The sequence below is a fragment of the Trematomus bernacchii genome, unplaced genomic scaffold (assembly GCF_902827165.1).
Source record: "Trematomus bernacchii unplaced genomic scaffold, fTreBer1.1, whole genome shotgun sequence".
Lineage (NCBI taxonomy): Eukaryota > Metazoa > Chordata > Actinopteri > Perciformes > Nototheniidae > Trematomus > Trematomus bernacchii.
In genome coordinates this window covers 7,680,453-7,693,476 of record NW_022987869.1, presented here as the reverse complement: position 1 = coordinate 7,693,476, position 13,024 = coordinate 7,680,453, and the positions used below count along the sequence as shown (strand labels likewise).

The following is a 13,024-nucleotide window of genomic DNA, read 5'->3' as shown; positions in this document are numbered from 1 at the left end:
GCCTCTGCATGCCGGCATGGTTGGCCGACATGCTAGAGGCACCACACACTTAATTGGATCTGAGTTAAACACAGCAGTTGGTTTTTATTTTATTTTTTATTTTTTGGTTCTGTTTTTTCCTTTTCCTTTTTATGTTTATTTTCATGGCTCTGTTGTTTAAGTTATATTGATAAGCATTTTTTGGTTTTGCCTGTGCGGGTATGTGTGGGTGGAGGGAGGGAGGGGGGAGTGTAGTGAGTGTACTGTGATAATACAATATAAATGAAATGGCATTGATTACTGTACACTATAATGAAATAAAAAGACTTGTAAAAAAACAAAAAAACACAGCAGACAGTGATCCCGGACCATTAAATAGTTAAAAGGGGGTACTCACACTTCCCTGGTTCAGCTGCCGGGGCCAGACGATGAGGTGTGCAACCGATGTTCCAGGTATGTTTCTCCCGGGTCCTTCCTTGGTTCAGTTGTTGGGGCCAGAGGATAAGGTTTGCAACCTATGATGTTCCCAGATCTGCAAAGACAGTGAATAATAGAGCAACAATTTACCAATACAAAACAAAACAATACAATATAATATCCTCCCAAATGAGGAGCAGAAAACAGTGCCACAACAGGCAAAAGTTTTCCCTCCAAAGGGAGGTGACCACTGTCTTAGCCAAGAGGCCAAGAGCGCAGTTTCTGATAAGAACAGATTTTTTTTATTTTTTTTATTATAACAAATCTTCAATTTACATCATTCTTATACACAGTTTACAAACAAGTAAACAAAGGACATTCAATACAAACACATATATCACTTTTACTTTTCATGTTGGTAATAACCATTAGGTGATCTGGTCTTCACCCCACCAGCCCTAAACCCCCCTTCCATCTTTCCAAAGCGGCGTGTTGTCCCCATTTCAGAATGTCCCTCTCCATTCTCCCCTTCATATCTGCCCTTACTTTTCCTATGATCCCCCTTATGCTGCTGCAGCATTTGTTCTTTACAACATCCTGCCTAGCCAGCCACAGATTTCTCTTCAGCAGGCTTACCACTAGCCAAACGGGGAACATTGCCCAATATTCACCAGGACCCGAGCCCCTTTCGATCCCATCCCATGTAATCTTAAGACCAGGAAAACTCTGTCCTAACCACCCTTCCACTCTTCTCCATGCTCCCCGTGCGAAAGGACAGTCCCACATGACATGTCTGATGGTCTCTTCATCCTTACAGTCTGGCCTAGGGCACACCGGAGACCTTGCCAATCCATGACGGTGCATGATTTCCCGCACTGGCAGGCACCTAAGCAGGCACAGCCAGTTAAGGTCCTTTAGTCTATTGTCTAGTCCCTTCGGCTGGATCCTCCTCCACACTTTGGATGGTATTCCAATGACAGGACCGACATTGATTTCTCTCTGGCTTCTTTATATAGGGTTCTGTGATTGAGTTTCACCTCTGGCCCGGCAGCCTCCGGGTGAGCCCGAAGCCACCTTGCTGCATGGCGGTAGTGCCATGGCTGCTGTTCCGCTCTGGGCCCCAAATTGCTCCAGGCCATAAGCTCTCTTGCTTGATAAGAAAGAAAAGGCGGATAAAATAACCAGAAGGATGTACTACTGGGCCTGATACTTCCCTACATAAAGTCGAAACAAAAATGCAGTCCATCTTCAGAGTTAAATGTGGTACATCTCTCCCCCCCTGCTTCGACCCCAGCCAGCATGCGGCCTCTTGCCACATACTCGTATCTCCCACCCCATATGAAGCCAAACACGAGGCGCATGAGAGGCCTCCTCATGCTGACCGGCAACGGATATATGTATGCGAGATATAGGAGGGATGGCAATATATCTACCTTCAGCACTAATACCTTCCCTATGAAGGTCAGCTGCCTACTCTTCCAGAGAGACACTTTCCTCTCTACTGCCTCAAGCCGTCTTGCCCAACTCAGGGAAGCACTTTTAGTAGACTCAAAACTGACCCCCAGAACTTTTATAGGCCCTGGGCAGAAAGCAAGACCCCCTGGCGCATCTATCCTTTCTCTCCATTTCCCCAAAAACTTCACCGAGGACTGTTGGAGTAGAATACCTCTGCTACGCGCCGTTCGTTGGATGAGGCTGGATCTCTATTAAATTAAGAAAGGAATTGAAAACACCGGAATCAAAGTTATAACAAATTATCTGAGTTTACTTCTAGTAGGAAACCAAACACATATACAAGTTATACAGAGTACTCGAGTACCCCGGGCTTTTAGATTTGTGATGCGATGCGGATAAATGCATCGGGACCAGACAAACTCATCAAACGAGAAGAAATTGGACTTCAAGTTTGTGATTCGATGCGGACACAGATATCGGAACCAACAAACTCACCAAACCCAAAAGCAATTTTACACACACAAACGTCAGTATTTCTATCTGTCTTTGGGGCGGAGATTTGTCGATTCTTCCTTCCCACTTTTCTCCCAAGCGAATCAGAGAAGCCCTGGGGAGGAGCTGTTTAAACTGACCACCTCCTCCAAGTGTCCTGATTGGCTGGATTCGCTTCTGGCCGAGGTCAATCAGAGTTTCGAACAGAGTGAGACCCCAAACCACACTAGGTCAAAAGTCAATGTTATCTCCGTCCCGATCTCCCCTCCCTACCTTTTCCAGGGAATCTTTTCTTATTTTACGATGTCTTTAACGACTTAGAAACGGCATCTGGCTCTTAGTGGTGATAAGGATCAATGTTGGTGTGTGAAACACAGAATCTCTAAGTCAGTGAGTTTGAAAGTGAGAATAACATTCCTATTCTATATATAATTACCCAAACCGTTGTGATTACATAAAACAGTTCAAACAATACATGTTTACTTCAATACAGTGTAGAATCATATCTTCTTACTTCAGGACTTTGCACAGTTAAGCTTGGAACCGGATGCCCTGCCGAAGTCCTCTATGATTTGCAGCGAACGAATAAGGCATTCATCCCTGTCCAGCAGCAAAGTGGTGTCATCTGCATACTGGGACAGTTTCACCCGTAACCCTCTGCTGCCAGGCACTAGAATACCTCTGACCCCTGGGTCGGCCCATACACTCAAAAAAAGGACTTTGGCTGGCTGTTTCATCAAATAAAATGTAACATGTATTTTCAACGTAATAATTTCATGTTTCCAAGATGAACGTGATGAAAACATGTATGGTTTGCATGAATCGCAACAACTTCACATTTATTAGATTCATTCATGTTGAGATAAACTGAGAAAAAGGGATTAGGGTACATATGATTCCCACTCCAGAGCAGAAGGTGGCGGTATAACCACCAATAAACTGGATACCAACTAATGTAAACAGAGACAAAAATCAATCTACTTTTAAATGTTCACGGTTGTAAAGATGTGAAACAAACAGACAAACACGGCTTGAACAATAAGGCATGCTACATTCTTGACTGCTCTTGGACACTTCCATGGATGTATTAAGAGAACTCTGCCAGACTCTGCCATTGTTTTATTTTGACCGCGATCTGGCGGGAAAGGTTTTTCCCTGCATCCTGTGTGCACTCGCGATATTTTGGCGTAACCGTAAACTTAACCATCATCATCGCGAGAGAGGGTCGTTGAGACAAGAAAGACCGTTGGCGAAAGTTGGAGGAGGTAAGCAGAAAACATTGTCATCTAACTGTGAAGCTGTTAATAAATGTCATCAATTGCTAGTCCATGGCGATATTGTGGTAACGTTGATAGTTAATTTGTTATTTAGTGTTATTTTTTATCTCACTTAAAAAGCCGAATGAGCCGACGAACATGCTAAAGCTAACGTCGTTAACTAGCTAGTCTGTGTAACTGCCAGTTAGGGAGATGGTTCAAATATAGGATATCAGGATTGAAAACTAAATGACGGTAGCATTACCCTGAAAAAGTTAAACGAAAAGTGTGCTACCCTAGGCGCTTATATGTCAGTAATATCAGCCCCTTTTACAAAGGAATGTTGCGCCATTATTCGGCTGCGTCACGTAAATTAGCTGCCAAGCTAGCTGCCATGCGGAGCTGACTGCCACTGTGGTTTTCGCTCGGCAGTTAATGTTATGTGACGGGTGCCGCTCTGCCAGTGTCGGTAGTCGCACTCTCTGTCTCTCCGCTAGCTCTCCCTGCTCAGCATATAGTTATGTTCGGCTCTGTGTTACTGCACCCCCGGGCCAGTAACCTACATACATGCTGCCTGCACTGCAGTGACAAAGAGCCGGCTGAAAATCGGCAACGTTTCCTTAATATTCCTCGATTTTAAATATTGATGTCCACGCATTTTCAGTAATAATGTTGTCAGGCACTTAATAATAATACGTGTGCCTGTCAGTGGCAAAAACAAGCACTTCAACTTTGAGTAATATAGAATAATGTAACAATTCAGTAGGGATGGGTACCGAGCCCCGGTTTTAATCAAAGGAGTCCCAGGAATTAATTATTAAAGACTCTGGTACCGTTAAGCTCCAATGTTATCAGTCTTTGTATCGGTACTGGAGACATTTAAAACATATGTTATATGTATTATGCTACACAAACATTATATTGCAGTTTTAGTTTTGCCAACTCCGTTTTTAATACGCAAAAAGACTGCAAAATGCGTCTATGATTATTTTGAGTATTTTCGATCTTTCCAATCTAGCGTCTGTGTGCGAGGGGGCGGGGCAGTTTACACACGCGGCTGCTACATGCAGCACACACACACACACACGGCAGAGAGCAATTTGTCTAAACATCTTGCAAAAGTACACCACACTCTACTATACTTTTTTTTTAGTAGCTCTGTAGCCCCCTCCACGAGTAACGTTTCCACGTCAGGTATTATGTAAGCAAGCAGCAACACACGGAGTTAACACAATTATACAAACATGGGTTAATGATTAGAGGTAACTGAGTTATTTATTTTGTTAAAGCTTCAGCTACAATAAAACAACCATGGTGCTGTTTCTTTTGATGTGAAATATTATTTATATATTTTAAATAAAAAGCAATGTTAATTCTGTTTACAGTTCTGTCATCACATTATTTAATGTGATTTGTCAATTCAGTTTTAAAGCTTAGCACTTAGGCTGGATCCATGTCTTTTAAATTGAAGAACTCTGTTGAATTGGTTTGGATATAACTAAGTAATTCGTCAACTTCTGTCTGATAAGGGGACTGATAAGGTTCGGTGTAAAAAAAAGCAGATGTAATGATGAGTCTTAATTTACAGCAATATTGCGAGTTCTCTGTGTAACTTAACTTTCATGTATGTTGATTGGTCTCTCTCAATTTTTCACAGCAATTCGTGACTGCAAAAGTTCCTGTGGCTGCTGTCCGACCGCAAGAGTGTCCTGTCTAACCGTACCTGTGTCTGCAATCCAACTTCATCAGTGACTGCAAGTAAAAGGTGTCATCTGCCATTCTCAAGTTCATGATTGAAATGTTTTTTTTATTTTTTGCTGGAGATTTTGTTTTGGTGGGCAAATGTGGAGGTGTAAGGAATCATATAAATAAATACATGATTTATGCAATTGCATGTCTTAAACGGACTGAACTGCTAAATCAAACCTGTGAACAGTGACATCAAAATAGCCAATCTGAGTTTTGTGGGTTTTGTTTTTTTGTTGTAGGTGAATGCAGAATTTAAGAGAATCACAACAATTAATTTGCAATCCAAGTTCTTCTCTTCGCTGGATATTCACTCTACAAGCCTGATCGACGTGTATACCAAGAAAGGTGGAGTTCAAGGGAAGAAGATCAAAAGCATCATGCTTCCCATAACCCAGGTATGAAAACAATGTAAAGGTGACAAATAAACTGAAGGAGCTGTACAAAGTCTAGGATGTTCCGTGAATAGCATAGCATCCGGAGCATTATGTTTTCGATATTTTTTTGACACTTAGCACCACATCCATTCCCCCAGTGGGGGTCATTGTATCAGAGTGAGCGGCATACTATTATGAAGGCCTAAAATAACGCACGACAAAGCTGTCCCTGACAGCAGTCTTTCATGGAAATGGCAGATTTTCCTACCCCAATGGTCACTGAGTGTACTGTAGGGCTGCAGCTATCAATTATTTTAGTAATCGAGTATTCTATCAATTATTCCAGGGAAATGTTGCCTTTACATTTTGATGATTTTGGATGTGTTAATGCTTTTTGGAAATAGTGTTTTTTGTTCTTTCTTTTTTTTCAATTTGGAAAACCCAAACTACATAAAGCTCAATATGACACATTATAGAAATGGGACGTAATGCACATCCGTGAAAATCACTCTCCTTCTTATTTGTTTTTTCACAGAGCATCGACAACAGCAGTCAAACGGCAATGGCAGAGACGGTCTTCGGAATATTTGTTTTTCGACACGAAGGTGCAGAGCCTGGGGATGACCCTGAGAACGTTGGGATCATTCTGGAGGGGGTCGAAGTGCTGGATGAGTTGGGAAACGTATCTTTTGCAGTGGCGATGATGTTTGCTCTCGTGTATGCTCTAAACTTGAGCTACCCTCCAGAGCTGAAGTTTACATTTGAAGCACTGCAGAAAATTATGATGGAGCTAGATGGAAACAGACTATCCACAAAAGGACAAGTCCTCAAAACATTGCTTTCCCGTGCCTAATGTCACTGTTTGGGATCGCCTCATGTTCCAAACACGCAGCCATCAGAGATTCGGTGACTCACCTCTTTGACAGAAATGTTGATTATATGCAAGAAGTATAAAAGTAGTTTGGTCTACTGTTGAAACTCAAGTTTGTTATACTGTTCACCCTAAAGTTGAAACATTTTAATATTTGGGAAGAAACTTTATTTTTTTAAGCATCTGTCAGTGTAAAGCATTGTTTATCTTTGCCTATTTTGTGAAATATATATTCACTGTTATATTTAATAACATCTGTCAACGTAAGCATTGTTTATCTTTGCCTATTTTGTGAAATATATATTCACTGTTATATTTAATAACATCTGTCAGTGTAAAGCATTGTATCTTTGCCTATTTTGTGAAATATATATTCACTGTTGTATTTAATAACAGTGAAACCCAGTCTGCTTGTTGGTTGAGATGGTGTTCTTAATGGGCTTTTTTTATTGCATGTTCTCTAATCTGCATACTTAGACTGACAGCATTGACGTGAGACGCGAATGCATCATCGTATTATATTTCATATAATATTTGGGAAGAAACTTTATTTTTTCAAGCATCTGCCAGTGTAAAGCATTGTTTCTCTTTGCCTATTTTGTAAAATACAATTTTATTTCAACATCTCGCGTTTGTGTTATGTTTCCACCCTTGAAGCTCACTAGACTATGTTGAAATTCTGGTTACTGTTCACTCTAAACGTTTTAAATGTGTAAACACTCAAAAGTTATTCTTTGAATTAACTTGATTAAATCATGGACAGTATTTCCACATGATGAAATGGCTTTCTTTCAGCTTTAAGCAATTACGTTGACCCAACCCAAGTAAATTAAGTTGGTAACGAACCTTATAAATAAGTAGTATCAATCCTAATAGATTACGTTGACCCAACCCAAGTAAATTAAATTGGTAACAAACCTTATAAATAAGTAGTATCAATCCTAATAATTACGTTGACCCAACCCAAGTAAATTAAATTGGTAACAAACCTTATAAATAAGTAGTATCAATCCTAATAATTACGTTGACCCAACCCAAGTAAATCAAGTTGGACCAATCAAATTGCTTAATCTTGAAAGAAAGTGATTTAATCATGTGGAAATATTGTCCATGATTTAATTACGTTCATTCAAAGAGTTATTTTTTTGAGTGTAGGCTGCCGCCAAAGGCTCCATATAGACAGGGGTGCACACAACTTTCTCAGTGAGGTACTCAGATGAGATTGTCAACGGGGGGGGGGGGGGGGTGGTGGAGTACAGCGCTTCGCGATTGTCAACGGGGGGTGGTGGTAGTGGAGTACAGAGCTTCGTGACCGCGGAGCGTGTGAGCGTTGTGATCAGCTGTTTTAGCGCAGGTGATCTAACCACCTTCTGGAAAAGCTTCACAAGTACGTCGGTACGCAAATGCGCTTTGTGACACAAGTGACGGTACGCATTTCAGATTGTTGCCGCGCATGCGTACCAGCGTACCAGTTATGTGCACCCCTGCATATAGAGCACATATAGCAGTGGTGAGAGAGGGCACCCTTGCCTCACACCCGATTGTAACCGGAAAAAATCGCCTAGGTTCACTACTACCTTGCTCCCCACGTCCATGTATAATGTGCGCAACCACCTTATAAAGACTTTACCAAAACCTAGCCTCTCCAGAATGCTGAACATAAAACTCCACTGCACCCTGTCGAACGCCTTGGTCTGGTCAAGAGCAACCAGCATGAGTGGCAGGTTTCTGTCCTCTGCCCAAGCTACAGCATCCCTTAGGAGCTGCAGGTTCCATCTTGTTGAGCGCCCTGGCACCGCACATGTCTGGTCAACATGAACCACATGGGGCATTGCTTCGCCTAGCCTATCAGTGAGAACTTTTGCCAAGAGTTTATAGTCCACACACAGCATGGTCAAAGGTCGCCAGTTACCTATTTCAGTGCGATCCCCCTTCTTATACAGGAGGGAGATCACCCCGGTGGCTAAAGATCCGCTCATTTCTCCTGCCTGCAGTACCTCTGTCAGCACCTCCAACAATACTGGCCCTAATATGCTCCAGAACTTTGCATAAAATTCCACAGGTAAGCCATCAATTCCTGGCACCTTACCCTTGTTCATTTTGTTGAGCGCACCCTCCAATTCGCTAACCGTTAGCGGGACCTCTAAAGCCTGCACTATGTCCCCTGGAACCTGGCGATCCAGGAAATCATCCCCTCTTCCCACATCTTTCTCCTTAAAGCTGTCCCTGAAATGATCTGTGGCAACCCTCACCACCTGGCCCTCTTCTGTCACTACAATACCCTGACTGTCCCTAAACCCTGTCACCACCTGCCTTGCTTTTTTAGCCCGCACAGAGCTGAAAAAAGCAGCAGAACATGTTTCTGACTGCTCAATGAACTCTGAACGTGATCTCGCCAGGAAAGCCCGGGCCTTGCCTTCAGAAACATGTCTGAGCCTTGCCTTCAAAGAGTCGCATACATTTTCATTTACAGTAGAACCACAGTTCCCCTTTGCGTACTCACGCTCTAGGAGTCGCTGCAGATGGGACATCTCCCTCTTTGACCGTCTTGCCTTCCTTTTGCAATAACCTAAGCAGAAGGTCTTAATTCTGTCCTTGGCTACCTCCCACCACTCTAGTATCCCCTGACACAGCGGTTTGAGGCCCAACACTCCCTTAAAAAACAAAGGGAACTGTTGGTTGAAAAACTTTTCCTCCAAAACACTGACATTTAGACGCCAGTAACCAGGCCCAAAAGTTAGCGCATCCACATCTACTGGAAACAGCAGGCCATCATGGTCAGAAAAGAAAACGGGGATGGTCCTGCCTGTGATCAGGTTTAAAGACCTGGAAAAAAACAAATAGTCCAAACGTTTTGCCACGCCTCTTGAGTTACGCCACGTGGGGCTGTCTATGTGTGGCTTGACCCCCTTACCCCCATCTGCCAACCCACATCTAACCATGAGTTGTGAAATATACTGGTCGCTGGCATCCCCTCCCTTCCCCAGCTCAACATTAAAATCCCCCCCTATAATTACCTGTCTATTGGTAACAAGGAAAGGCTCCACTAATGTAAACAGATTAGTCCGCTCTGCCGGTGACTGTGGTCCATATACCACAATGACCCGCAGCTTCCTTGTTCCCCAAACAATGTCTGCCCCTATTGCCCTGCCCTGGTCAATAACAAAAACATCCTCCACCCTTATTTCCTTAAAACAAAACAAAATCCCAACCCCCGTAGAGTGAACCCCCCCCTACACTCCAAACTGAGTCCCCTTTCGTCCACTCCCTTGAAAACATCCCCACATCCCCCATGTCTCTCAGATGGACCTCTTGCAAAAAAACTATGGCTACATGCAAAGTGCCTAAAAAATCTAAAACAGTCCTTCTTTTAACAGTGTTCCTCATTCCTCTCACATTCAAAGTGAGAACATCAAAATAACGTGTCATGAGGATGAAATGTTAAGCCTTAACAAAGGAAAAATTACCCACTCAATTTTCACGATGCATAGGGGTCTTCACTGAAACTGTCCATCTGGTCGGCCCATAACACAGGAACCACACTTGAAGAGGTGGAGGGACTCACAACGCCCCCTTGTGTGTCATCCCCCAAGGGAGGTGGTTGCAGCAGTGGAGCAGCAGGCAGCCCCCGGTCCAGTGGCAACCCAGATGGGAGCCCAACCCCTACAACCCCTGGGTCCTCCCCCAACATCACTCCACCCAAACCATGGCCTTCGTCCGCTTTACCCCTCCCCTGGTCGCTGTCCTTCACTGGCCCCTCCCTCTTCTGCTGCCCATCTCCTTCATCCACCACCGCCACCACCTCTTTGGCCCGCCCCTTCCTGCTCGTCGCCTCTGTCTTTGGCCTTTTACTGTCTCCGACCTGCGAGCAGTCCCCATTGTCTTCTGGAGCCTCTGTTCCGAAAGCCTCCTGTATTTTACGTACCCCAGGCTTGACACCCACATCGGCTGCTACAGTTGAGTCCGTATTCCCAGCAGGCCCTCGGCCCACGCTGTCAGACCCCGAGCCGCCGCCCGGTCCCCGCTCCACCGCCGCGGCCTCCCCCGTGCCCACCGGAAACATATTCTTCTGGCACTGGATAAGCCCCTCCAGAAGGTCCTCGAACTCCGTTTCCCTCCAGTTGTTGGCCCCGGCTATCTCCGCAAACGTCCTCCTACGCTCAGGACAGCTTCGGTATAGATGGTCGATCCCACTGCAGCCATGGCAGGCCTTGGGCACTGTACAGTCTTTGGCCTCATGTCCCCTTTGGCCACAAAAACGGCAGCTGGCGCCAGCGCACCCTCCCTCCACGTGGCCTGATTGCCTGCAGCGCCTGCAGAAAGCTGGCTGATGCGGGTAGAAAAGGTACCCTCGATCTGCTCCAAGGCTGAAGGAGGCAGGCGGGTGCTTGAGGCCGCCAAAACCCTCTGGCTCAGATTTAAGAAGCACCTGGAACTGCCTTGGACCTGTCCAGATCCCCATGGTGTCCTTGACATGTCTTGCTGCAGTTAGCACTTCCCCATACAGCCTCAAAAAATCAGCCAGCGCTCTGTCAGTCACAAAGGGATTAAACATGTGGACCGTGATTGTCCTGAAATTTGGTCTGTCCAAATGTAAAACCTTGTAGCAGGCTAGCGGCTTTACCATAGCAGCAGCAACACAGTCCTTAGCAACCTTCGTGTATACTTGCTCGACGTCGAAAGCCTTCTCCTGCTGGTTCCATTGTAGGCAGTAGATGACATCAACTTTCAGATGGAGCTGCTCCATGATGACTTTCCTGCAGAACCACGTCCTCGATACGACATCTTCGTCCGCGCCAACTGCCTGGAAGCGCAGCGTGAATCTCAGCCCGACTCTTGGGATCGGCTGTCCGTCATCGGCCCTCCCGGCCATCGCTCCTATCTCCTCGTGGTTCGAAATGTCCTTCCTGGGAAAAATGATAAGAACAGATACTACACTTGATCTTAGCCAAAAGGCCGAGAAGTAATGACCCTTGCCGTTTGCTGCAGGAGTCAGCCTCGTTGCGCAGTTACCACCGGTCTTGGTGCGGCTCTTTTGACCTGGCATAACAGAGGCGCTGCGTAACTTGGATCGCCCAGGTGCGAATGACTGCTCTTTTCCTGCCTTTCACAAACTCAGAATGCTCAGCCAAACGGCCAAGCCTACCAAAAATAGGTGTTCCTCTCCACGGAAGTCTTTAGTAAAAGGCGAAAGACTTATATGCTTTGAAGAGAAACCAGAGTAATTGTGGAGGCCGTCCTCGAAAACAGACACCACCATAGGTTTCCCAGTCCAAACCCTCACGGTGACCCTCACTTGGCTTTTCCACACCCCAGGCTACACTCTTTCCCCCAGCTGCGCTAGCATGGTTCATGGCTCTCACCTATGGCTTCTTTGGCATTGAGTCCAAAAAAGACCCCTGCAGTTACCACCGACAAGACATGTTTGTACAACTGATCTGACTTTTAATCAAGTGAATAAACTCTAAAATGATATAGTTTCTTCTTGCTACTTCCTGTTTACATAAAAAAAATGTCAATGCCATTGCAGTTTCACAAACTCACCACCAGGTGTTAGCCTGTGACCAGTCTGTGGAGAGACAAGCTGCTGTCTCTGGTCTTATTGGTCTAAAGAACATGCAGTGGTAATTTGAGTGGTATCACTGTTCATGTTTTATTGTTTTATGGTTCGCATATGGGGGTGCGGGGGGGGGGATGCGGGTGCTAGTGGAGCCTCGCTGATGGGGCTGCTGCAGCCCCCTAGGCACCCCCCCCTCCCGCGTCCATTCGTGATGTCTCGCTGTCTCGCAGCAAGCAGGAAACCACACCAGTAAGCCAGCTCACACTGTCAGCTCCTCGCAGCAGCGAGCCAGTGGGCGAGCTGACCAATCAGAGCACACTGGGCTCACAGGGAGGGGGGGGCAGGAGCTCCAACAAGGACAGAGTGAAATTCAGTGAATACACATACTATACAGAGATGCTGTGTGAGAAAACCAATGTGAGTTTGGAAAATTGCACAATGTAAATCTATTCTAGTAGACCTCAACAGTGGAATTATGATCAGTAGAAATGGCCATGTCATGGGACCTTTACATTACATTTTATACCTCAAAAAACTAATACAGGACCAAAAATAAAACACTCAAAACTCTAATAAAAACTGATGGATTGAAGATATGGACGAATTCATTTCAATAAAAATGGGCAAACTAAATCACATGTTTGAAGGGATTTATTTGGAGTAAAGTCCAGTGACAGGTGATAGACTGTGCACATGCAGTAAAGGGCATCGTTTAAAAGGGACGCTGGAGTGAACGAGGACATCCCAACTCATACCTGAGGACTCCTCTGTCCTCGCTTCTCTTCCTCCCGTCTCTCACTTATCTTCGTAACGAGGAGGCCAAATAAGCAATTAGGATGAACCTTTTGTCTTTTACCATCCTTGATCTCAG

The 13,024-nt window shown here is 44.8% G+C and overlaps 2 pseudogenes; both read right to left on the bottom strand.

Moving 5' to 3' along the window:
* Positions 1–11,480: 11,480 nt before the first annotated feature.
* Positions 11,481–11,561, bottom strand: LOC117469370 (annotated as a pseudogene).
* Positions 11,562–11,744: 183 nt separating this feature from the next.
* Positions 11,745–11,812, bottom strand: LOC117469371 (annotated as a pseudogene).
* Between the last annotated feature and the right edge of the window lie 1,212 nt (positions 11,813–13,024).